Raw genomic sequence first — 27467 nt, 5'->3', positions numbered from 1 at the left:
ATCTTGATAAGTGGTCGGCTACAACATTTTCCGACCCGGCCTTATTCTTAATCTCCAAATCGAATTCTTGGAGTAGCAAGACCCACCTCAAGAGTCGGGGCTTGGCATCTTTCTTCACCATTGATTGTCTCAAGGCGGTGTGATTGGAGTAAACCACTACCTTAGACCCGACTAGATATTGCCGAAACTTTTCAACGGCATGCACAATTGCCAACATCTCCTTTCCGGTCGTAGAATAGCCACATTGTGTTTGGTCAAGGGTCTTGCTTGTGTAATATATGACATGATGCTTCTTGTCAACCACTTGCCCAAGGACCGCACCAACCACAAAGTCCGATGCATCGCACATGATCTCGAAAGGGAGGTTCTAATCCGGGGCCCGGATTATTGGAGCCGTGACCAGTGCTTCCTTCAACCTATTGAAAGACTCAAGAAAAGGTGCATCAAATACAAATAGGGCATATTTGAGGAGTAATGAAGTCAATGGCTTTGGTATCTTTGAAAAATCCTTTATGAAATGCCTATAGAATCCGGCGTGGCCTAGAAAACTCCTCACTCCCTTCATATTTGAAGGCGGTGACAAGTTTTCTATCACGGCAACCTTAGCACCATCAACTTCAATACCCCTTCTAGAGATAATGTGACCGAGTACAACCCCCTCCTCTACCATAAAATGGCATTTTTCCTAATTTAGGACAAGGTTGTGCTCTTTACATCTCTTCAACACATTCGTCAAATTGTCAAGACCATGATCAAAGGAGTCTCCATGGACACTAAAGTCATCCATGAAAACTTCCATGCTTTTCTCAAGATAGTCCGAAAAGATGGCCATCATGCACCTTTGAAAGGTGACGGGTGCATTACACAACCCGAATGGCATTCTACGATATACATAGACTCCTATGGGACATGTGAAGGTTGTTTTTTTTTGGTCCTCCGGGTGAATTGGGATTTGGAAGAACCCAGAGTAACCATATAGAAAGCAATAATATGCATGACCCGCAAGTCTCTCGAGCATTTGGTCTATAAAGGGGATTGGGAAATGGTCTTTAAGGATGGCGGCATTGAGTTTCCTATAGTCGATACACATTCGCCATCCTGTCACCGGTCTAGTGGGTAGGGTGGTCTCGTCTTCTTGCTCAACCATGGTCACGCCTCCCTTATTTGGTACCACGTGAACCAGACTTACCCATTTTCTATCCGTTATTTGATAGATAATCCCGGCCTCAAGTAATTTCAAACTTCATTTTTAACTACCTCGGCCATTTTAGGGCTTATCCTCCTAAGACCATCTACCTTGGGTTGACTCCCCTATTCTAAGATAATTCTATACATGTACAAACTCAGGCTTAAGCCCTTGATGTCATCGATAATATACCCAAGTGAGCCTTTGTGAGTTCTCAAAATTTTCATTTCTTGTGACTCACTTAGGTTAGCATTTATGATCATGGGGTATGCCTCCCCCTCACCAAGGAAAGCATACATGAGTGAGGTAGGTAAAGGTTTGAGTTGTACCTTTGAAGGAAGGAAGCCCTCCACTTTCTTCAAAAGCTCTTCATCCACATCATGATCTTCTTTCATTGCTTCATCATATAATGATATTTGGAAGACCTCTTCCATTTCCGCCTCTTCTCGGGCCACTTCATGAACTACCTCATCAATCACTTCAATAGTGCTTAACCTTTCAACTCTTGGTCCTTTCATCAAATGTGGGAGGTTAAATTCGACATTGTTGCCCTCAATTTAGAAGGTTAGCCACCCATTCTTTACATCAATAATCACTCCTCCGGTAGCCAAAAACGGCCTACCTAGGATGATGAGGGTATGGCTATCCTCCAGGATGTCAAGGACAACAAAGTCGGCGGGGATTAAAAGCTTTCCAACTTTGACGGGTACGTCTTCAAGCACTCCCAAAGAGTGCTTGACGGACCTATCCGCCAATTGGAGAGTTATGGTAGTAGGAGCAAGGTTATGAACGCCAATCTTTTTTGCAACTTTTAAAGGAATGACACTCACACTTGCTCCCAAGTCATAAAGAGCTCTTGATATAGAAATACCACCAACTACACATGGGATTGAAAAGCTTCCCGGGTCACCAAGTTTAGTGGGCATCTTGTTAAGGATATGAGCACTACATGCCTCTTCCATTGCCACTATCTCTTGGTCACCCAAGACCCTCTTCTTAGTCAAGATATCTTTCAAAATTTTTGAGTAAGTTGGCATGTTGAAAATCACTTCCGTAAAGGGTAGGGTGACTTCAAGTTTCTCAAGCATATCACAAAACTTGGCATACTTAAAGTTTTCCCTACTTTTTACGGCTCTTGAGGGATAAGGAATATGAGACACAAGTTGAGAATTGGAAGGTACCTTTGGAGGAACCGAATTCTTTGTTACCTTTTTGGTGTGTTGCAAAGGCACTTCTTTGATAGCTTATTCCTCATAAGGAAGGTCTTCCACATATCCATCAACATCTTTTTCCACTTGAATTCCCCCACTTGAAGACTCTTCACAAGCTTTCTTTCCCTTCTTTGCTTCACTCATTCTACTCAACGGTGTTATGGATGGGTTTTCCTTTTCACCACTCATTTTCATCCTATTCCTCTTGGGATCCCAATCAACTTCTACCTCAAGATCTTTGTAGGGGTCCTCAAGCTCTACACCGCTCCTCAAAATTACCGCATGGGCATGGTTGCTATTTGAGGCGTCCTTGGAACTTTGTCCTTGGGCTAATAGACCACTGGGCGGCCGTTGAGGGTTAGCCAAAGAATAAGAGGCCATCCTATATTCCATTTCCCTCATGTCTTTAAGGAAGGTAGTATTACTGTAATACTACGGTTTTATGAGTCTCTGGGTACTCTATCGAGTAGGCCTTACTCTGTCGAGTAAGGGTGTTTTGAATTTTAAAATAGTTTCTAACACGAGGGTACTCTATCGAGTAGCCTTAGGTACTCGATAGATTAGCCGACACTCGATCGAGTAGGTCAGTTACTCGATCGAGTAGCCCGGTTTACGGGTGATGTTTTGTCGGGTTTTGTTAATAACACGGATTAATATATATAAATCTTTCCGTCATCTTTACAATACACTTTTACAAACCTAATCACATTGAAAAGAGATTCAAGTTACGTTCTTCACATTCATCCGTGTTACTGACAAATCCCAGAGCTTGAGAGGTCGGATTTCATCGTTCTTTGTATCATTGTGATCCTTGCGTCAAGGGTAAGTCCTATGTACCATTTTTGTTGCATTTGGTTAAGGTTGTTTAAACCCTAATTTTAGGATTGGGGGTTTTCTATGTTTATGTTGATGTGGTAGTGATTATGTGATTATATGTTAGGAGGAGGATTCGTAGAAGAGAAATTTTGATACAACTGTTGAGACCGTCTGATTGTGTTGCTGTTCCAGGTAGGGTTTCCCTTCTCAGTATTAGTCCCATAATGCATGGTTGGTGTTTTGTGATTGTTGAATATTATCGTATTCGTATTGTGACGGTTGTTGGTTTTGATTGCCATTTAATGGTTGTGATTGTTTATCTCTGGTTCTCGAGATGCGTTCTCGGCTGAGTGGAGTCACTTGCGGGAGTGGCTTCACGCCCTAGTTTCGCCCTCCGTGGAACCCGCCACGGGAGGGGATGTGCACATTAATGGGACAGGGTTATCGCTTGGTATGATGAGCGGGGATTTGGTGGGTACGGCTACGGTCCCCCACTGGCAGGGCTGGTCCAGTGGACAGTCGGTGACGGAGATTGATTGGAGTGGGTGTGATTGTGTGTGTGACCGTGTGAGCTGCTTGTTTACTGTGTTGTTGGTTTATATAAATTGTGTGATTAATACTGACCCCGTTTAATGTTTTAAAAACTGTGGTGATCCATTCGGGGGGTGGTGAGCAGTTATTGAGCAGGTATGATATGACGCGTATGGGATAGCTGGGATGAGTCATCACCTGGCAGTTAGAAGTCTTCTGCTGTGTCAGACGATGTTTTATAGCTTTGATAGTTTTAGCAGTAGACCGTCTGAGAATCTTGTATTTCAGTTTAACAGTTTTGGTTTTGGTTTTGATCATGTAATCACTTTAAACTATTTTGTTATTTAAATTATGTTTCTTCATTGTCATTTGATTATCATTGCCTCGGGTAACCGAGATGGTAGCACTTCCATGCCTGGTAAGGCACTTGGAGTATGGGGGTGTTACAAAATGGTATCAGAGCCAAGTTCTTGAAACCTGTAACCAATGAATCTAATGAACCTAGGGAGTCTAATTAAAATGAACCCAAGGTAGAAGTTGTAGGAGCTAATGCAAAGACTTGGGAGACGTCCTAAATTCGCGAACTCGCCCTACAATTTTGAACCGGTCACCATGGGATATGAGTTGGGATCTCTATATGTTTATCTTGTGAATTGTGTATCTATATAGTGATGTGTGACATGAATCAGTGGATGTACGTATATGGATAATGGGGAATGTGTAGAAAAGATGGTGATGATGTGATTTCATATGTTGTTGGTTGAAAGCGTGTCGCATGATAGTTGGTTTACAATGTTGGTTGGAATTGTTAGAAAAGTGTATGAGAATGATGTGTAATGTGGTGGAAAAAGGAAGTAGTTCATATGTGATATGATTATACATAATTTTGTTTGTGTAATTTTATATAATGATTTCTTATACATGTCTACTATTGTTCATATGTATATGTTGTATGAAGAATGTGGTGGAAATGGATGAATTGATTGGAAAAGATGGAGTGGCAATTGCATGAGAATATGAATTTTGTAATTATGAATATATTTAGGTGACCAAGTGTATTTGTAATATTGTTGTATTAGTAACATGGAAATAGGATTTGTAATGTATGAGTATGTTTTGTTTACGAAAAGTTATAAAATTAAAGCATGCGGTTAGTACATGATTAATAAGTTAAATAGTATATGTGCATGATGGATGTTGTTGCTTGACTTTTGAAGATAGTAACATGTGATTAAAAATACTGGTTTTATGAGTACTGAGTTGTTTTTGTCTACCTTGTTGTTGTTTTAAGTCGTTTGGAAGTAAAAATCAAGTAGTTGTGTTTTTCGATTATAGAGAGGTTGTCTTTAAACTGTTATAACTTGAGATGCGTAAAAGATTTTAATGTGATTCCAATTGGAGGTGATAGCTTGTTCTTTTACGATTCTAACGATAGGTCACACGCCCAAAACGATCAAGAAATGAGTGAGTTATGACTGTTTTACGAAAACTGGACAGTGCTGAGAAATACGTCGGGTACTCGATCGAGTACCCCTTACTCGATCGAGTAGCCCTGGTAAAGTTTTTTTATATACGTCTCTGACTTTCACCTACTCGATCGAGTAAGTCATTTACTCGATCGAGTGGCCTGTACTCGATCTAGTGACCACTATTTTGGGTCATATGCTTATCTTTTGACTTCGTTGCATATTATGTTTAATTCAAAGGCGTTATTTTGCTTCTTTATGCATTGTTTTACATGTATGTTGGTCTTGACGCGTAAGTTACCCAATCTTGTGGTGTAATGAGTGGCACCTATGGTGAGTGTGAATTCGGTGGGAGGACATGAGTTATATGTGGTTGTGATAGATAGTGGAGAAAGAAAAGGAAGATCGTTATGACTTAATTGAGACATAGAGCAGGTTTTGTGAGACGAGATGAGTGATATGATTGTGTGTTGGGTAATGTAAAAGTAAGTGAAGGTGGGTAAGGGATGATGTGAGTTTATGGAACGTGAGAATGAAAAGATTGAAATAAGGGACGCAAATGGTGGCAACTTGAGATGTGTAAAGAATTATGGAGGGAGATGGTTAGGAGTCGTGTAGGTCAAGAATATATGTAGTGAAAGTTCGTTTTAAAGGGGTTGAGAAGAGTGGTATATAGTGAACTTTATGGAGACATGTTGCGAGGTGGATTTGTAGACAGTGAGTGAGTTTGGAAGATTTGGTTTATTAAGAGGTGAAACTACGTGTGATTTCTTTGGGTATTTAACGGTATGAAATGAATTTTGATTTCTAGAGATGTACGAAGGAGATGCAATTGTTTGAACAGTGAACGTTGATTTTATGGATAGATTAGTGGTAAGTGTGAGTGATAGCATAATAAGAGAAGATCCATGGTAAGAAAGAGTGAGATGATATTGATATGAAATAATGAGATTTGAGTTTTGGAGCGATGAGAAGGTAATTGGAGAACTAAAGGGTTAGGTAGAAGTAATAAGGAGTTGAGATATTAAATGGAATTGTTGAGTATAAAGAGAAAAGAAGGATAAAAGTAAGCTGAGGAAAATGTTCACTGGAGTTATGTGACATAAAAGTAAGGAATCGTCGAAATGTATGATACTATCAAGAGTAAGTAAGTTAATGGTTATACAGAAGTTTCAGGACAACATGATAATCATGAGTTTCGAGGAATTAAAGAAAGTAAAAGTTGGGTAAAGAATTTGCACGATACGAGATTTTGGTGGTGAGTCGGGTGACTATACAATTAAGGATAGTATTGGGAAGAATGTTGAGGTAATGTTGTTGATGGATTTGATGTTCGTTATTTGGGATGTTAACCACAGATAAGAAAGAAATCGTGATGTTTAGAGATGAGTGTAAGAGGTTTGATGCCCGGACAATGGTAGTGTTATGGTTTGTGACTAGTGGTTAAGGGTGATGGTATATTATAAAGGTAGCAATTCTAACGAGGTTGATTTTGTAGAGGCCGGATTGATATGTATGGTTGTAAGGAAGTGTAAGATGTGGTTAGATGAGGCGGGTGCTAATAGTTGAATAGTAATGGTATGGTTATACTTGGCATGAGGTGATGGTTATGCGAATGGGGGAATATGTTATGAGGGGCATATGAGTTAAGCTCGGGCGACAGGTAACCTTTATCGAGTGGTAACTTACGTGATCAGGACTGACTAGTTGGATGTGATTACGGGTCTATGATGTGTATAATTGTTTGTGCGAGGTTCCGACCTCACGGGAAGTGGTATGGTGTGATAGTTATAAAGCTGTTATCTGAATGTTCTGTAATATATGTTGGACACGGTAATTTAATTGAATGATATTAAAAAAGGTAATAATTTGATTGATCTGGCATAACTGGTTATACTTGTATGTATTCATGATATATGTTATTCCGTGATGTGGTAAGGGGATGATATTCAGGAAGTTATTATCTTTTTAATTCATATAATATGTTGCAGTGTGATTTAGTAAAGTGGATTTGAGTAAGTTTTTCTTGTCCGAGAAGTTATGTTGAGTCAGTGTTTATGGGATTGTGTCTGTTGTGATGTCTATCGATGTGGTTGTGGTGCCTCGGGTGGTGATCCGGGCACGGTATTTAGTGTTGTGATGCGGGTATTTTTCGCACTGCGGTGTGGCTGTTGGTGGCGGTGTTGTGATGCCGTCACCGGTTGTGGTGGAGTAGGCGAGATGATTATGATGCGAGTTTTCGAAAGTACATACCAGTTAAACATAGATTGTTGTTTTGTTTGCTGCTATTCCTTGTGAGTTTTGGTTGAACGTGTAGACTGTTGTTTTGTTTGTTGATGTTTCTTACCAGTTTCAGCCTGGGTGTGAGGGTAGAGTATGATATGAAAGAGAGTTGTATATGTTTTCGTTGTTGTCATGATATAGTGATATTCTGTTGATGGGACATAGTTGTGAGAAGTTGTTACAGTAATTTTGATCTTGTTTTAAGATGAGGCATCGGTAGTCATAGTCATGGCAAGTGATTCGTGGAACATGTGTTGTAATGATCTGAAAGCGGCAGGTGGTTCATAATCTTTTGTTGAGATAGTGAGTGCAGGGTATTGGAAATTGGTGTTATGTTAAGTTATGTATGAGTTTTGCGGTAATGAAAGAAAAGAACTTGAGAATCTATTGTGAGTGTATGTAATAATTGTGGATCGTGAGTTATGAGTATGGAAATGGTGCACGTATAGAGGATTGTGTCGTTTTGGCGGTGATAGGGAACAAGTGAAGTTTTGGGTTAAGCTACGAATTTTGCGGTATAGGTTAGGTGGTGTGACGAGTGAAGTGAAGTATGAGAGTTGTTTAAGTAAGAGGGCCTTAGATATATGCATGGCGAGTGTGTAGATTTTAGGTGGTTATCTTTGACATGTGGTGGTGATGAGGATAATGAAAAGATATAGCTAGGATTTAGTATTAGTGAGTTACGAGGACGTAATATTTGTCTTAAGAGGAGTAGGATGCGATAAAAGAGATTTTGATGGTTGTGCATATGGTAATATATATTTGGAAGTTTGAGTCTTGATGTAGAATAAAAGATTGATTCGTGTTGTGGGTGATTTTATTAAAGGTCATGACCGTGCTTGTAGTAGCGTGATGTTTAGGAGTGTGAGAATATTTCACTAGTGTTGACAGTTAGATGATGAAGTTATGAGTGTGAGTAAACTTCGAGGACGAAGTTACTTTTAAGGGGGGTAGAATGTAACATTCCGTTTGATGTCTATGAGTGTCTTGATATGGGATTTGGTGGTGGATGATATATTATGGAGCTAGCAGCGTTAGAGGATGGTAGTTGGTAGTGTATGGAGTTAGTGTCGGGAGGGTTTAGGATGTAGTTGATACGACATCGTGAGCGATGTGTGGAGGTAGGAATAGTTGGTGGAGTCGGTGTTAAGAGTTCATGGTTTCATGTCTTATAAGTTGGGGTTTTGTTTTGAGTTCTTAGTAGCTTTGTTGTGTCTTGACCGAGTTAGTATGTTTTATTTTTTATGTATGGGGTTGAACTTCGGGGACGAAGTTCTTTTTAAGGAGGGAAGACTGTAATACTACGGTTTTATGAGTCTCTGGGTACTCTATCGAGTAGGCCTTACTCTGTCGAGTAAGGGTGTTTTGAATTTTAAAATAGTTTCTGACATGAGGGTACTCTATCGAGTAGCCTTAGGTACTCGATAGAGTAGCCGACACTTGATCGAGTAGGTCAGTTACTCGATCGAGTAGCCCGGTTTACGGGTGATGTTTTGTCGGGTTTTGTTAATAAGTCGGATTAATATATATAAATCTTTTCGTCAGCTTTACAATACACTTTTACAAACCTAATCACATTGAAAAGAGATTCAAGTTACGTTCTTCGCATTCATCCGTGTTACTGACAAATCCCGGAGCTCGAGAGGTCGGATTTCAGCGTTCTTTGTATCATTGTGATCCTTGCGTCAAGGGTAAGTCCTATGTACCATTTTTGTTGCATTTGGTTAAGGTTGTTTAAACCCTAATTTTGGGATTGGGGGTTTTCTATGTTTATGTTGATGTGGTAGTGATTATGTGATTATATGTTAGGAGGAGGATTCGTAGAAGAGAAATTTTGATACAACTGTTGAGACCGTCTGATTGTGTTGCTGTTCCAGGTAGGGTTTCCCTACTCAGTATTAGTCCCATAATGCATGGTTGGTGTTTTGTGATTGTTGAATATTATCGTATTCGTATTGTGACGGTTGTTGGTTTTGATTGTCGTTTAATGGTTGTGATTGTTTGTCTCTAGTCCTCGAGATACGTTCTCGGCTGAGTGGAGTCACTTGCGGGTGTGGCTTCACGCCCTAGTTTCGCCCTCCGTGGAACCCACCACGGGAGGGGATGTGCACATTAATGGGACAGGGTTATCGCTCGGTATGATGAGCGGGGATTTGGTGGGTACGGCTGCGGTCCCCCACTGGCAGGGCTGGTCCAGTGGACAGTCGGTGACGGAGATTGATTGGAGTGGGTGTGATTGTGTGTGTGACCGTGTGAGCTGCTTGTTTACCGTGTTGTTGGTTTATATAAATTGTGTGATTAAATCGACCGTTTAATGTTTTAAAATGTGGTGATCCATTCGGGGTGGTGAGCGATTATTGAGCGGTATGATATGACGCGTATGGGATAGCTGGGATGAGTCATCACGTGGCAGTTAGAAGTCTTCCGCTGTGTCAGACGATGTTTTATAGCTTTGATAGTTTTAGCAGTAGCCCGTCTGAGAATCTTGTACTTCAGTTTAACAGTTTTGGTTTTGGTTTTGGTTTTGGTTTTGATCATGTAATCATTTTAAACTATTTTGTTATTTAAATTATGTTTCTTCACTGTCATTTGATTATCATTGCCTCGGGTAACCGAGATGGTAGCACTTCCATGCCTTAAGTGGTCCTGGTAAGGCACTTGGAGTATGGGGGTGTTACATTTATTCACTTGGTTCCCTTGATAGAACCCTTGGTTGTTTTGATTGCCTCCAAAATCTTGGTAACCTTGAGGTTGGTTTCCAAAGTTTTGGTTGGTGTTTTTTGGATTTTGATATCCACCCCTAGGTTGAGAGAACCCGGGTGGATTATTTGGGGCTTGTGGTTGAAGATGTTGTGGGTTTTGAACATTGGTATTCTTGTAGCTAAATTTGGGGTGGTTCTTCAAACCCGGATGGTAGAAGTTGGTGTTTGGGTTGTAGACAGTGTTTTTTTTGTAGGGTGGTCTTGGTGGTCTTGTATTGTTGTAATAGCTATGAAAAGCATTAACATCTTGGACATTCTCCTCATACCCACCATTATAGTTGTTGGCACATATGTCAAAAGTGTGGCCATTCCCCCCCACAAAGCTCACAAAGTAAAACTTGAGCTACTTCCTCCATGGGTGGACCATGTGAGGTGGTGGCTTGGTGAACTTGGTTCCTTTGCAATTTCTCAAGTTGCTTGGTGAGAAAATCAAGCTTGGCATTTGTCTCGGCATTTGCATTAGAAGCGTTCTCCTTAGGGAATTTGCCATTTCTCCTAAGCATGTTTCCTCTTGAGCCATAATTGGCTTCCGAGTCTACCATCTTCTTGATTAGTGCCATCCCTTCTTCATCACCTAAATGATCAAATCCTCCCCCCGCGGAGGCATTTACCATTTCTTTGGTTCTAGGCAACAATGTTTGAAAAAAGGTTTGGGTGATGTACCACTCCGGGATCCCATGGTGGGGACAACTAGCAATAAGGTCTTGATATCGATCCCAAGCTTCACCCAAGGATTCCCCATCTTCTTGTTGGAAAGTATGGATTTCATTACAAAGCATGGCGGTCTTGGATGACGGATAGTACTTGGCCATGAACGCCTTAGCTAAAGCGTCCCATGTTGTGAATGTATCTGGAGGGTGAATATTCAACCACCGGTCCGCCTTACCCGTCAAAGAGAATGGGAACAACATCATCCTTAGAGTGTCCTCGGATACCCCGTTCGTCTTCATCAATGAGACCTTTCTCTTGAACTTTCGTAGGTTGGCATGAGCATATTCTTCAATATGCCCCTCGAACAAATCCTTCTCGATCAACCCAACTTGGGCGGGATGCATCTCAAAGTTGTTGGGAGCCAAAGTGCCAAAATTAATAGGGTTACATGAATCATTATGGTTAGGCCGGTTGTGATCTCGTAGAGCCATTTGTGGTGGTGGGTTTGGTATTTGAGGGGGTGGTGATTGAGGTGGACTTAGAAGTGGAAAGTTGTGAAAGGGATTTTCTATAGGGATCTCAATTGTGTTGTTTGGTTGAAGTGGGGTTTTGGTGTCAATGATTGGTAGGGTGTGTGGGTTTGGTTGGTCTATGTTTGCTTGAGGAAGGTTCCGAACTCTATCAAGGGTCCTTGTCCTCAAGATCCTAAAAAGCCTTTCGGGGTCGGAATTGAAGATTAGAGCTTGATGGTTCCTTCTAGGCATGCACTCGACAAACCGTTAGTCTCCTAGTGTCTTTACACACTAGGGGAGGGCAAGAAAACACACACTCTACAATGAAGCACACAACTACTAAAACAAACTAACAAGTGAAATATAACTAAAGAAAAGACTCTTAATAAACTAAATATAACCTAACGCCATCCCCGGCAACGGCGCCATTTAATGATTAAGATGGTTGTAGAGTCGAGTTTCTTATCACCAACAATATTTATAACCCAATTTAGTAGTATAAATCGGGGTCGAACCACAAGGATGGAGGGGTTTCTACTTAGTTCAATTGGGAGTCTAGTTTAGTCGGAAGATAAAAGGAGTTGATTTAAACTACTAGATTTAACTAAAGCAAACGATTGAGATGAAATGTATATGATTGATTAAAAGACTAGGGCTTCCGGGTTCATCTAAATGGTTTAAGGGCAAACATGATAATTTAAGGGGTCAATGGCAAGGGTTTATCCTAGGTAGAACAATCAATGTCTTGACTCACCTAAAGGTGACCCCTAACTTTCATTAAGCATCACACTTCTCTTAAACATACAACAAGACCACCACAAACTTTCATTCAATGGAGGAATTAAGCAATAATGAAGAAAGGTATGAGCTTTCACTCACACAATTCATCAAACACCTTGTGTGCAAGAATAAGAAAGATAAACAATTCACCAAAGACCCAAATAATAATCATACAATCATGCTCATTAATTCCTTTTAGACTCCCCCTAAACCCTAGAAGGATTTCTACTCACACATATTCAAATTATTCATGCAAACAAAAGGGTAAAAACAAGTAATCAAAAGAGATGACATGGTATGAATTCAACAATTAAAAAAAGCAACTTGAAATGTAAACAATTGATTAACAAAGTAATTAATAAGAGAACTGTACCAACAATGAGTAAAGATGGTTGCTTTGATTGAATTAATGAAGAAAATCCTTCAATATCTCCCAAATACAACCCAATAACCAAATGTAAACAATTGATAATAACTACTACTAAACTAAATTTACTAAATAATTGATGTTGATTAAGGAAAGATTAGTACTTTGATTAAGGAAAGATTGAATAAATTAAGGAAAGTATTCAAATCTAGGGTTGTGTGTACAATTGATTTTGGGAGGGGGTATTTATAGTCTTTCATTGGATTAGAGGAAATGAGGAAGGAAAGCCCATATTCGCAGTTTTTCGTCCTGTGTCGGTCGACCGGTTAGCCTACCGGTAGCGCGTCTTCTTGTAATTTTGGAGTTGAACTTTGGAATTTACTGGCGTGTGTGTTCTGCCGGTGGACCGGCTGCCAGCTTGCCGGCAGAACACACTCTTCTATACTCCAATTCCTTTCCTTGGTGCGTCTTCTACCGGTTGGCCGGCTACCGGTGCATGTACCGGTAGCGAGACCATTGCTCTCTTTCTTCTTCTTCTATCTTTAATTCAAGGCTGTTGTGCTCAGCCGGTGGACCGGCTGCCGGCCTGCCGGCAGAGCATACTTCTTCAGCTTTTCCACTTTTCCTTGTAGTGACAGGTGGGGGGTGTTCTGCCGGTGGCTGGACCGGATGTCGGTTTGCCGGCAGAACATGTTTCTTCAGGTTTTTCAACCCCTTTTCTTCTCAAGCTAACACGAGTTAGCTTCTTCACTCGATCTTCATTCCGTCTTGCCTTTTCTGAGGCCAATCCCCTACAAAAGGAGTACGGGGAGTGAAATGGTATAAACTAATCACATATCACTTGGCCTTCTGTTTCCAATATTTAGCCGAAACCTTAGCATACTCCACTTGACTAGCATATGCAGTAGTGAAAGTTCGAGTCACTCCCTTTGTCTCAATTTCATACAGCCCTTTTACCAAAGTGCCATCAAAATCACTCCATTTCTTATTCCATTCTTTCCTCTTGGAAATAGACAAAAAACGCATACAATTCCTAGCTCTAGATAACTTACGTATCATTCGGACGGTAACAGAGCCTTAGACAGGGTCAAGCCATTCGTTATGTATCAAGCGAATACATTCCTCATAATCCAGGTTCCAAGTCTCCATTTGATAAGGTCTTCTACCATTACAAGTAAATTAATCTGTTTCAAAGATAATATGTGCATGATTTGAAGCGTGAATAGGAAGATGAGTAATACCAGAATTTGGAAAAAAATCATTCCAATCCTATTATCCATAACCCTTATCAAGTTGTTCCAACACTACACTATGATCTTCCCTCTTGTTACGCCAAGTAAATTTTGGCCCCTTATACGGAATATCCATCAGAAAATGCCCAGCCTTCCATTTATTAAAAAAAGAAGCTCCCGAAATCCGACCCTTACTACCCCCCCTCCCCTATTTATCTTCTTGATAATCAACTTGTTTAAAGTCACCTAAAAGTAGAAAATGGTTATCAAATGAGAGAATCCATTGACTAAGATCATTCCAAACAGCTTCTCGTTTATGGGTGACCGGTTCGCCATAATAAGACATAAGTACCAAAAACGACCTTTGCATTGCATGACTTTGATAATAATGAAGTTTTGACATGCTATAATACACTCAAAATGGGCATCAGGTCTAAAGCCAAACCATAGGTCTCCTTTGGTTTCATGAACATCCACACTAAAACTCCGCGAAAACCCAAAAGAACGAAACATATGATCAACTAATTCTACTTTACATTTTGTTTCAGCTAAGAACAGAAAATCAAAATAAGTACTCGAAAGAAGCGCCCTAGTCTTTGAAATTGTAGGGGCAAGGGGGTTTATTTAATCCCCTTACATTCCAATAAAGTCATTTCATAAAGAGAAAAACCACCACAGCAAGACCAGCCAACTCCACACCAGGCTCATATCGACACAACCCAATGATTCACCCCAATAAGAATCCAACCCAAAAAGGCTCACTAGAGGTGGTCGGAAGAAAACAATAGCCATTCATAAGTCCCACACAAAACCGTCCGAAAAAGAGAACGAAAATGGACCACCACAGTCCCTTACCATATCAGTTCAAAATACGCACACACATCCAGCACTCACTAGAGAGAACCAATTAAAAGAACCGCAACAAACACAGGAGCATAATGGCATAAACCTCTTGACTACAACCACCCCAATTGTTGATAGAACACCAAAGTGACAACAACCACCAAGACAAGGGCGGGCTAACAAAGACCCTTACCATATATAGGAAAGAACAAGGAGTATAGGAATGATCCGGAACCCCGCGAAAGACACCCAATTTCATCTAACGACATCTCTCAGGACCACCGTCACGCATGAAACAGAGCCGAACAAAGGGGCGATAATGACTAAACATTAGAGACACAACAAATGGGCCGATAGGTAGGGGAAAGGGGGGGACACCATATCAGACCCAAACATTACCACAAAGAACAATAGCAACATTATGCTGTAGAACAACAGACGAGCCAAGCACATCGACACATACCAACGAAACAATAAAAGACAGGCCATACCAGGGGTGGGGGGAATGAGGGGATCACCCCTAGGTTGCACACACGGTTTTCGGTGATAGGACAAAGGTACGGAGGGACGAAAGTCCGACACAAATGGGGCATCAAATAAAATAGTCCCAACATACGGTCTAAAACATCACCTTAAAAGACTAAAAAGGAAAAGACTATTTAATTCCACCACAAAAATTCCATGAACAAAATAGGTCATGGAAGGCCGAAAAACCCATTGGAAAGAGCAAAACGTGTAACACACAAAACATGCACACCATTCCTGCCCGAGACAACTCGCACCAAACATCATCACTGGGTACGAATCGTTCCTGACCTGGTCAAGACCAGAAAGCGTAGAAAACGTGCATAAAACTCCGCCACGAATGCTCATAGTTGACGATGACGGAATTCTGTTTCAGCGAACCTGGCGGTGTCAGTGACAACAACAAGAAATAAAGATAGAGGGTGCGGAAATCGTTCCAAGGATTGGAAAGATCAGACCGACGGCCTGACTGTAGTAGAAAACCGAGGTTTATGCCTTGAAATAGCTGAAGATGGTGGTGCATATAAGATTGAGCATGAGCCACATTAGCGACAAACAAGGTGAGACGAAGATGTACCGCACTTCGCGCACCAAGGTGAACCGCATACGGGGAGTGGAATAAACGAAGATAGGGGAATCAATCCGCCGGAGAAGAGCAAAGAAACCGCCTCATCTCCAGCGGACGGCCGGCGGCAGAGGAGCGAGAGTGTCGGGTGGTGGTTGGTGGATCAGATTAGGTTTTTGATTTGGGGTTTTTGATTTAGGTGTAATTGTATTTCTCTCTCTTCGACACTCTGAGAGGTTGATGTTAAGAATTTAATCAAGAAATTTGTTGACAAAAGAATATAAGAAAGAAGGAGAGAAAAAACATACATGGAGCATATTTCTACACTAATATGAGAATTAAAGATATGGAAACGTCTCTTCATCTTCGCATCTAGTAAAGCATAAATGGGGTGACGTCACTTAATGGGTTTATGAGGAGTTTATTTTGTTAAATTTATGTAGAAACTCTTTGTGCGATTAATGGTTCTTAAACTTCCAATCTTTTTGACCTTCCATTAATCTTAAATATTTACTCTATAATCAATATGATGATGATGATGATATTCAACACGTAAGTATATATATGATTGCAATTTATAATATAGACGTAAGTTGAAATTGTTGTATATTAACATGAGGAAAGTGCTACATGTCTTTCAATTGGTTGAACAACATGACTTTTTAAGTTATTATTATAATATAGATGTTTGCTCATATAAAAAAATTAATATTTTTTTAGCAGCTTGATTTTCTCATATTTCTTTAGAGTTTTTGTTGTTGCGTCCTATTTTTATTATTCTCATTTGGCTTTTATAAGTGAATGGTATCGTTTTTAACATTTAGATGATATTTTTCTTAATTTACAACTTTATTAAAGATGATATTATATAAATAGTCAGGAATATTAACCATATAGTTATATATACTTCATATTTTTTAAGTTTGAAGATGATAATGATATTTTAGAAATTAAAATATTATATATACATCCATTTTCTCTTAACTATTGTAACTTTAATCAAATAAAAACAATTTAAATGAGATGTGTATAACAGATAAAAACAATTTTGATATTCATCCAATATTTTCATATTAAAAATTCAAAACGAATGAATAATTACCCTTTTAACCAATTTCCTCAAAAATATAAGATAATATTATACTTACACCTAAACATGCCTTGGTCATTTTTAATTTGTCGTCCGTATCAATCCCACCATTTTCAATACACATTATTAATTGATAAATACATTAAACATTTCCCTAAAACTATCTATTAATATTAAAAAAAACATTTAAAACTCCCCTACAACTATCTATTAATATAAAAAAAATGTGAGACTAAAAAGCTAATGTTAGAATTTGGTTGGGGGCCTTCACCAAGGTTTGACCTCCCCTCGTCATAGTGGATGGCTATATTCGATCATTCATGATCTCAAATGTCTTCACCAATATTCGACAGCGTCAAGAGCGAACTATACAATAATGCTTGTCAAAGTCTCTTCTTTTCTTTTCTTTTCTCTCTTAACTCTTCATTTCTTGCCAATTCGATTCCAACTCACCACAAACCTAACATATGAAAAGTTATGATAAAAATCCCAAATGAAAATATATAGGTGAAAAAGACTAGACTTTTTTTGGCATTTGGTGTTAGGAATGAGATAAAGTTCTGATTAATCGATTTTCTTTTATAGGTAAAAGTTGTTGAAGTGGTTTCATAGAGAATATGAAAAGTTTGACATTAAAAAGGGGAAAATGGAGTGGGGTAAATGCTTTGAGAGGTGAAAGTTTACATACAATGAGTGATTAATATCCCTCTAAAAAACGGGGTGATAACTATATTTATTTACTTTGCCATTTCATGTTCTATTTGTAGTTTTTTATTTCTTTTTTTAGTTCAACATGCAATGTAATTGTATTCCGCAACGTGTCATCCAAGTAACTACTCAATCTAGGCTTTTTTATATTATTGTATAGATTTGTGTATGCTAAATTTTAGGAAGAAATTATGTAGGCTATAATTATGAATTTTTAAAAAGTGTGAAAATTTGTAGTACACGTTTTACTCATTGCAGAACACTTTTTACCATATTATCGGCCAACCTTCACCACCTCCCATCAACCGTCCCTTGCCCTTCCCACCGCCGACTACCGCTGGTGACCGATGAGTACCACACGTCTACCCCCGACTACATTTCCTAACCTATACCCCCGCGCCTTTCACTCTCCCTGTCTTACCACCTGAAACCTCCACCGTCATGTCGCCGACACCTCCACCTACACCATCGTCTTTCCCCTACCGTTCTCCGACCACGCAGCCATCCCACCAGGGCCACCACCACCAAACGTGAACAATAACTTAATTTTTAATTAAGATAAACATTATATCAAATAAAAGTCCACAAAATGAAAGAAAATAGTTAATTTGATTCATAGAATAAATAAAATCTCGTTGTACATATAAATTATCATTGCATAATTGAAGAACTTTGTTTAAATTGAGTGACTGTAGGGCAGTTGAGATCACTTGTCCCCTTTTTATGCCCCATCTTGTGTCCCACTACCTTAAGATCTTGACACATCACACATAAGATAATAGAAATGATAATAGTATATATCAAAGTGCTTATGTGTCAATAGGAGAAGTGATGAGACACAAGATGAGACAGATGATCTACACTGATTATAGGGGTTAGTAAGAAAGAGAAATTGTGAAGAGAGAGAATTGGGTTAGTTTTTAGGTAAGAGTATGCAAACGGAGAAAAATGGTTAAAATGTACGAAATTGAGTCAAAAGTGTAATGTACTATTGCGAAATAAACTGTGTTAAAAATTAGTACCGAAATATATATTTTATAAAATAACTTTTTTTATTCGGTATTTCTAATTTATTTTTCTTTCATTATTATACTCGTAGACCGTAGTATTTATTTTATTGTTTAATTCCCTCCCCCTCTCTTAAATTCCTCTTTTTTCCCGCCCTGTTATTTCCCGCGTTGTCCAAAGCCTAATTTCCCCAATTAATCTTCATCTGGTAAACCCAGAAAGAAAATGTTTATGCGTTGTTGATCAAACTGGCCAAGAAATCTTACTTTTTTACTGGTAATGCATAATTTTAGCATAATACTTTTATTTTATTTTAATGTCCTATTTTTTTCACCGGTCTGTTATCTTCTAATCTTGAGCTATATTATCTAATGGTACTGTGGTTTACACTTTTATGTGTCTGGTTTTTGCTATTACATTCATCATGTTGGAAGTAATGCTAAGGCTAGTAATGTCGTCTAACTACATTGTATTAGAGAGATGTCTTCCATTACCTCGTAAAAGCATCCCACAACTACTTGCATAATTATAGCCACTAACTCCATGTTTATTGCCATGTTTATGGTGGAGTTATGCCGCTATCTTTGTGATTATGATGTTAATTAATCACTATAAATACAGAAGTGTAGTCATTTGAGAAACACACATCTTCCATATATCTCTACTACTTCTATATGATAATTTTGAGCATACCATATGAGTTCCAACTCTTAATAGTTGAGTACACAACTTTTAGGAGTGTTGTGTGACCTTGGGGGATGACGCCTATATCGATTTGTACCGTAGTCGGGACGATTTCGTTTCTCATTCAGTGGCCTCCATACCACGACACAACAACATCTATTCTCTAAATATATTTTCGCCCTTATAGTGACTCTATATTTCCAACAATTAAGAAGCGAAATTTTGTCGCTATTATTGTTGTTGTGTTCATCTTTCTTGTCAATGGAATTATTTCTATTGGCAAAAAATATTGTTCTTCGTGTATAAGAATTAGGCCGCGGAGGGTGAGACAGCAGTTCGGTATTTTGGTCATAACTCGGTCTCTAGAGCTTTGTTTGAGGCGTGTAATATGGCGTTGGAAAGCTAAGAAGAAGGGCTAAAACTTTCTAATTGAAGCGGTGAGCAGATTCGGTCATCTACCATCCTTAAAATGGACAGCAATGTCATGGTAGTATTCTGAAAGTTTTTATGAAAATTTATAAAAGAATGGTATTATCAATAATTTTATTGCTCAATTCCATTCTTGTGGTTAAGGTATGTTCTCGAGACTTTCCTTTAAAATATTTATGATGATAAATATGAAGGTTTGGTCAAATTATGTATGCCTTAATGGTTCGTAGGTTTAAGCTACTACTTTATTTTGGTATGATATGTCTATAATCTTGGCAAAATTATTCTTGATAATTGATTTCGAGAATATGTGAATGAATGTAATACTCCGTATTTTGATAATAATTTATGAAATTAATTTATGGAATTTAATAATTGATTAAACGACATTTCTAATAATAAATACAAATAAGACGTTAATTAAATAATAAATTAAGTATCCAAGTCGGAAATTGGGCTTAGCTAATATTTAAAGCTTTGGGCCGTGTGCCATTGTATAGGGACCGAAATTTAATAGTATATTATAGTTATGATCGGGATTGGTATCGGGAATTAATAATAAATAATAAGGAAATAATAATGTATAAAAGTAATAATAATTATATCAATAATAAAAAGTTATGGCAATAATAAATTAGTAAATATTGTATGAGGAAATCCCATTTATGGTAAGATTAACATATGTAATAATAATAATAATAATAATAATAATAATAATAATAATAATAATAATAATAATAATAATAATAATAATAATATAATGGTAATTATTATAATAATAATTCCTATACTAATTAGAATAAGGTAAAATTATATAGTTTCCTAATTGACCTTGCATTCTCTATATTCCTACACTATAAATACCCTATTAAATCTGAGAAATAAATCACAAATTAAGGGGAGGAGCTTTTGGAGACGGAATTAGCAAGCGGTACTTAATAGGTAACAAATTCTAATCTCGTTTTATTTTCTTATTAAGCTGAATGTGAGACGATCTTAAGACGCTTAGAAACTGACCCAAACCTTGACGGAATCAGACCAAACTTTGGGGAGTGGTACGTGGGATTGCAAGGGTTGGAATGGGTGTGGTGGTGGTGGTGTCTGTGAAGGCCTACGATGGCGGTGGCAGGCGGCTAAAGGTGGCTGGTTAGGGAGGTGTTGCGAGTTGATCGTGAGGTTTGGGATGGGTAATTGAACCCTCTAATGGCCGAGACTTGACCTGGGTAAGGTGGGGTTGTGACGGGGGTAGTTAGTCGACCATGATGGTGATGTTTGCTTGGCGGCAGGTGGTGGTTTTTGTGGACGGTGGCCGGAATTTAGCAAAACAGGGGAAAACAGGGGGTAATGTCGTGGGTGTGTTGGGACGGTTACTGTGGATGCGTTTCTGACCAATAGTGAGGTTGGAGGGTACCGTTGGAACCGACTTGGACCAAGGGTGGCTATTGTGGTGGCCTCTGGGTGTGGGAGTGGCTGTATTAGTTGTGGTGGTAGGTTTTATACACGGTGGAGGCGGGTGGTTGGTTGTTAATGGTGAGTGGAGAAGGGAGTTAGGGCACGGGTTTTTGGGCTGCTGGTGGTTGTTTGATGGGTGGTGAGTGGGTGTTTGAGAGGACGGTGGTGTAGGGAGGAGGTAGGCAGGTCGGGTGGTGGTTTTGGTGGCCGTGGGAAGGCGTTTGATACGGGTTTTGGGTGGTGTGTGAGACACGGGTTATACCGTGTTTGACTAAGTGTTTGTAAAGTTTATACTTTTATTTTGGACGCGGGTTTTGGGTATTGGATGTTGTTGTGACGGGTTTTAAGTGGGTAATTCGGGTGACTCAAGTTTGTTTCATAGGCGGGTTTTTAATATCGTAACCTTTAATTATAATAGTAATAAATAAATAATTTGAATAAAGATAATTTAAAAATAATAATGAGAAATAATAATTAATAATTGATGGAAGAATTACGATATTTTGATTAGGTGACGTTTGTGAAGAATTATAATCGGATCGGATTACTTCATTTATTGGATTGCTTGAGCTGTGTAACTGGAATTGCTTGCTTATCAGATAGGGATAAATCCTACTCAACTTTTACTCGATAATATTTGGTTTATTGGATGGCTTATATTAAAATGAATTAATCATATGAGAATTGTGTTGGTTGATATCATTGAAATTGTTGGAAGGGAGAATTACATTGTATATGTTGATTATATTGTGGTGGAGTATTGTTGTAGTATTAACAGATTTATTCTGGCAGACATTACTTATAGTAATGTGGAGTGGTTGAACAGATTTATTCTGGCAGACGATATTTATCGTGTTTACTCGAGGTAGGCCCCAGATTGGTCTGCAGGCCCTCTGGTGGATATTACTGAACTATATGTTGAGGCAGACATTACCTTTTGGTAATGTAGTGTGTGTTTACTCACCTTCGGGTTGAGGCTGCCCCGGCCAGGGATTGGCGGGATGATTAGTGTAACGAGTAAGTAAGGTGCACGTTGTCAGGGGGTTGTGCAATGAAAAAGGAAATTGGATTATTTATCGTATGTTTTTGTTGTTAGTATTTATTCCTACTCAACCTCGCGGTTGACTGTGTATTCGTGAACACCTGCGGTGAACCGTTTTATGGGGAGCAGATTTGTCAGGTACTAAAGTTTAGCTGACTCGGGAGCATTGGGATGAGAGCTCGACTTGGACCGTAGTTGAAGTCTAGATCACATAGAACAATTGTGTCACTTTATTTATTTCCGCTACGAGTTGTAATAGTTTTATATTAAGTTTTAGTTAGTTAAATTGTAATAAACATGTAATCGCTAAGTTTTAATTTAAAGTACTTTGGTATTGTTGTACTTTGTTATTCACTACCTCAGGAAACCGAGATGGTAACGGTCCTATTTATTTGGGAATGTCTAGCTAAAGGCTCCTGTATAAATAGGGGTGTTATAATGAAATTTTTCAAGTTTTTGAATGACAAATAGCTAGAATGATTGAGTGACCAAGATATTGTTATGTGTATAATATGTTTGTCAAGCAAAATATTTCACATATTTGGATTGATTATTTAGTTTTGATTATGAGATGAACTAAATTTGATACTTGAGTTATAAACCAAATGTGGGGGATAAATATTTTGTTTTCACTTGATATATTATCTTGGATATGTCTGTGTGACAAACAATTGAAAATGTTTGTTGTCAAAGCTTCATAAAAAGTAAATTATGGAAATTATAAAATTGTCGTGTACAATTATATGATATCTAAAAGTTGAAATGATTAATGAATGAATAATGTGTATATTTTCTTTGAACGAGTATGTTTGTTACTAATTTGTGGTGTGACACCATGTGGGGGAAGACGTTCAATTTATTATTTGATAAAATTATTCATCATATTTAGATTTGATATTTCAGTTATGTGGAGTATGTATCTAAGAAATATTTTGATTGTGGGGATACATAGAAAATAACGAGTTTATGTTTGATACATGATTAACTGACCAAAATATTGTAGTGTATTTTGTTGGTTACGCCAATGAAGAGTCTATCGATCCGAAATACTCAAGAGGGGGGGGGGGGGTGAATTGAGGATTAAAAATTTTGAACTACTTTTTCGGTTGTATATGTATAATTAATTATTTAAAGTTTATTGATTAAACTTTAACTAATTAACTATTGAACGAACAAAAACGAAATATAGAAACGAATGAAAGAGAGAGAGACACGATTTTTGAAGTGGTTCAGTTTCACAGATCGAGAACGAAACCTAGGTCCATGATGTGACCATAATTGGCGCATATTTAGCCCCCGAATTACCATTGTTTCCATGCTTTTTAGTGCCTATTTGGGTCATTGCTTATCTTTAGTTCTTTGTTTTGCATATTCTTTGATATTTTGATCCCTTGGTAGGAAAGGAGTAAGAATCTTGCATTCTCATGGCAAAACGAGGCTAAATTGATTGTATTCAATGACCAAGCATCAAGAAGAGACAAGACTAGAAGGCCTTTGTACATATCATAGTAGAAGAACAATGTTGAGAAAAGGATCCTTGAGTCCCCGAGGAAATCCCCAAGGAATTTATGAAGAAAAGGGAAGAAAAGAAGAAGAAGAATTGAAGCTGACCAACAATCCGAACGGATCGTGCCAAATCCGCCCGTCCGTCCAGCCCAATCCGAGCGTCCCACCTTGGAATCCGCTCGGATTCCCCCAGCACAATCCGAGCGTCCCTCTCTTGAATCCGCTCGGATTCCTCAGCCCTGATCCGGCCGTCCCGACTCCAATCCGCACGGATTTCAAAGACAAAGACGTTTTTCATTCTTCAAGCTACGAAAAGAGAAGCCCTTCTCTCAGAAAATACCGGCTTTTCCTTGCTCAACTTAAAAAGTGTAATTACTAGTTTAGCCCTTAGTTAACCCTAATGCATCCTCCCTAATTTTCATTATAAATACCCCATTAGGCTAATTAGAGGAGCATGTTCTTCTTATCAATAATTAGTGTAGTTAATATCAATCAAATCTCTCTTTAATATTGTAATCAAGTATTAATCAAGTTTTAATCCAAGTTTTAGTTCTTTAATCTCTCTCTTGTTCTTCCTTTATTTTGGGTAATTGAAGATTATTTGGGTTATTATTGGGAGATTGACAACCTCTTAATCTAGGATTCAAGTACTTCTATTATTCTTGCTTTATTATTGGAATCATTAGTAGGTATAATCTCTTAATCCCTTTTTAATTATTGTTAATTACTTTCATTTATTCATCATGTTTCATTATGTTAGTATGATTGACAACCTTTCTAGCATGATCAATATGATAATGAGTGAGTAGTCTCTTAGCTAGGGTTTAATGGGTGATTAGGGGAAACCAACATGGGGAATGATTCATGCTTAAATTAATATGCTTTCATATCTTATTTGCTTGCTTGTTTTGATCTTAATACATGCACATGTTATATTTGATGAAATGCTAAGCCTATGAATCCTTGCATTTACTATCATCTTCTATCCTTTCAACTTGACTTGTAAGACATAACCCAACTCGAGTCTTGTTAGACCATGCATGTGTTGAGTAGGAAAGATTAAGTCGACTTGTAGGTGTTGTACAATCTAATCGATTCGGCTCCGGGACCCAAACTTTCCTAGAATTGTAAGATATAACCCAAATCAATCCATCACAACAATAATTGCTTGCTTATAATTTGAGAACATGTTTGTATGATCATATCCCATGATTCCCCTATGAACCCATGACACCCTAGTGCTTTTAATCAATTGTTTACACCCCTTATTTTATTCATCTTGCTAGTTTATTTTCATTGCTATTTTAGTTTAGTAACCTTCTACATCAACCCAATTTGTGACACCCCTAGACACTACTAGTTACAATAGAATTCTCATTTCAATACCCGTCCCTTGGGATCCGACCTTTACTTGCCTCTTTACTAATTGTAGAGTTGTTTGTGGAGTATAAATTGTGTTTTGTATCGACCATTGACCAACGACCACATATGCTTAATTGTGAACACGAAATGGCCTCGATCAAAAATGGCGCCGTTGCCGGGGACGGTGTTTAATTGATTTAAGATTTCTTTTGTTGTTATTAGTTGTGTCTTTTTCACCTTGGGGAAGTAAAGCTCCTCAAGGTTTGTTCTAATTGTTTTCGAGTTGTTTGATATTTTGCATGTCTAGAAGGTTACAAAGAGATTTGTTACCTTTTGACCGTGAAATCGAAAGAACCTTGACGAATAATAGGAGACTTGTTAGGAGGAATTTGGGAGGTGTTGGTGAAGTTGTTCAACCCACTAGTGAGTTTGTCAATCCTTTCGCAATAGAAGGAGAAGAAAACCCATTAAACAATACCACACAAAATCCACCTACAATGCCTAAATTCTCGTCACACTCTATACCCACCGAGGAGGATCTACCAAATGGTACTCCTACCCCGCAACATCTCACCGGTAATTTTATTGCCAAGTCCGCCTTCATCCAACTAGTTGAGAGGAGCCAATTCGGGGGAATGCCTAGTGAGGACCCTCATTCTCATATGGAAACCTTTTGCGATTATTGTGAAGCTATCTCTCAAACGGGCGTGACTCAAGACCAAATAAGATGGGTCTTATTTCCTTTTTCGTTAATCGGCACCGCAAAGCAATGGTTGAAGGGCCTTGATAAGGCCACCCTTGGAATAGATTCTTGGAAGAAGCTAGCTCTAGCTTTCTACAAAAAATTCTACCCACCGGAAAAGACTAACATGCTAAGAGCTCAAATTACGGGTTTTAAGCAAAGGGATGAAGAATCTTTGTATGAAGCTTGGGAGCGGTTCAAAGGTATTTGTCGCTCATGTCCTCACCATGGACTTAGCGAATGGTTTTTAGTGCAACAATTTTGGAATGGTTTATATGAAGATTCAAGGAACATTCTCAATATGGGATCAAATGGAATGTTCACCGAAGTTGATGACAATCAAACATGGAACAAGATTGAGGAAATGGCGGTCCATAATTCACAATATAGTAGGCCTCGTAAGGCTACTAGAGGAGGAAAGTACGAAGTGGACTCCGTTACTCAATTGGGTGCTCAACTTAGTGCTCACATTGACACAATCAACTTGAAGTTTGAACAAGCTATGGCTAGACTTGAGGAAAACTCAAAAACATCAAAGCATCATGTCAATGCCATGACGGCATCCTCATCAATCCCAAGCGGGATATGTGAGAATTGTGGAACTTTGGGTCATGACTCAAGTGAGTGTAGGGGAACAACCGAACAAGTTAATGCTTTCCAAGCTTACAAAAGTGGCACCCCTTATTCAAATTTTTACAATGAAAACACCAAGTTCCATCCAAATCTCTCATACAAAATCCAAAATGTTCAAAACCCTCAAACAACATACACTCCACCACCCATGAGAAATCAAAATCAAAGACCCTTTTACAATCAAAACCAAGGTTACCAAAATCAAAATCCATACAATCACCAAAATGACCAAGGTTTTGATGTCCAAAAAGCGGTCCTCCAAATGCAAAAGAATCAACAAGAATTTTTCACCCAAATGCAAAAAGATAGCCAAGCAAAAGACACCACCATCAACAACATTCTAGCTCACACCAAGATGTTGGAAACACAATTGACTCAACTAGCATCTTCAAGCTCACAAAGACAAAGGGGCAATTACCACCTCAAAGTAATCCCCTAGACATGAAACGGTTAGTGCCATTCACTTGAGAAGTGGTACAAGATATGAGGCACCGAAGGAGCAAGTTGAGAATGAAGTTGTGAAAGCTAGTGAAAAGGAAGAAATTGTGCAAAGTCCCAAAGAAGGGGAATCATCAAAAGAAGAAAGTTCAAAGAAAAATGAAGACAAGGCCAAAGAGAAGGAGCCCATTGTGATTAGACTTCCTTTTCCAAGTCGTCAAGCCAAGCCCAAATTTGATGATCAACTTGGAAAGTTCATGGAAATTGTGAAGAATTTAGAAGTCTCAATTCCTTTCACGGAATTAATCAATCACGTACCGGCCTATGCAAAGTACATGAAAGATATCCTCACAAAGAAGAAGTCGATCCGGAAACTTGAGACTATCGCCTTCACTAAGGTGAGTAGTGCAATACTTCAAGGGAGTTCACCTCCAAAGTTAAAGGATCCGGGAAGCTTCTCAATACCGTGTACCATTGGCGACACAACGATCAACAAAGCCTTATGTGATCTAGGGGCTAGTGTGAGTGTCATGCCATACTCGGTGAGTAAAAGGTTGGGAATGTGATACCCCGAGTAAATATCTACTATTCAGTAGATTTAAGTAAATTCTTTATTTGAAAAGGGAAATAATTTTTATCAAGT

At 38.6% G+C, this 27467-nt stretch overlaps 2 non-coding genes across 2 annotated transcripts; one reads left to right on the top strand and one right to left on the bottom strand.

Annotated features, from left to right (window-relative positions):
* Window positions 1–10927: 10927 nt before the first annotated feature.
* Window positions 10928–11034, top strand: LOC141644947 (small nucleolar RNA R71). Its single transcript, XR_012544546.1, has one exon. It is a non-coding gene; the product is annotated as a small nucleolar RNA R71 (small nucleolar RNA).
* Window positions 11035–25880: 14846 nt separating this feature from the next.
* Window positions 25881–25987, bottom strand: LOC141645622 (small nucleolar RNA R71). The gene has a single exon (XR_012545100.1). It is a non-coding gene; the product is annotated as a small nucleolar RNA R71 (small nucleolar RNA).
* Between the last annotated feature and the right edge of the window lie 1480 nt (window positions 25988–27467).

Source organism: Silene latifolia, chromosome 2 (assembly GCF_048544455.1).
Source record: "Silene latifolia isolate original U9 population chromosome 2, ASM4854445v1, whole genome shotgun sequence".
NCBI classification, from domain to species: domain Eukaryota; kingdom Viridiplantae; phylum Streptophyta; class Magnoliopsida; order Caryophyllales; family Caryophyllaceae; genus Silene; species Silene latifolia.
The sequence above is the reverse complement of the archived record's forward strand: the minus strand, read 5'-3'. Positions and strand labels throughout refer to the sequence as shown.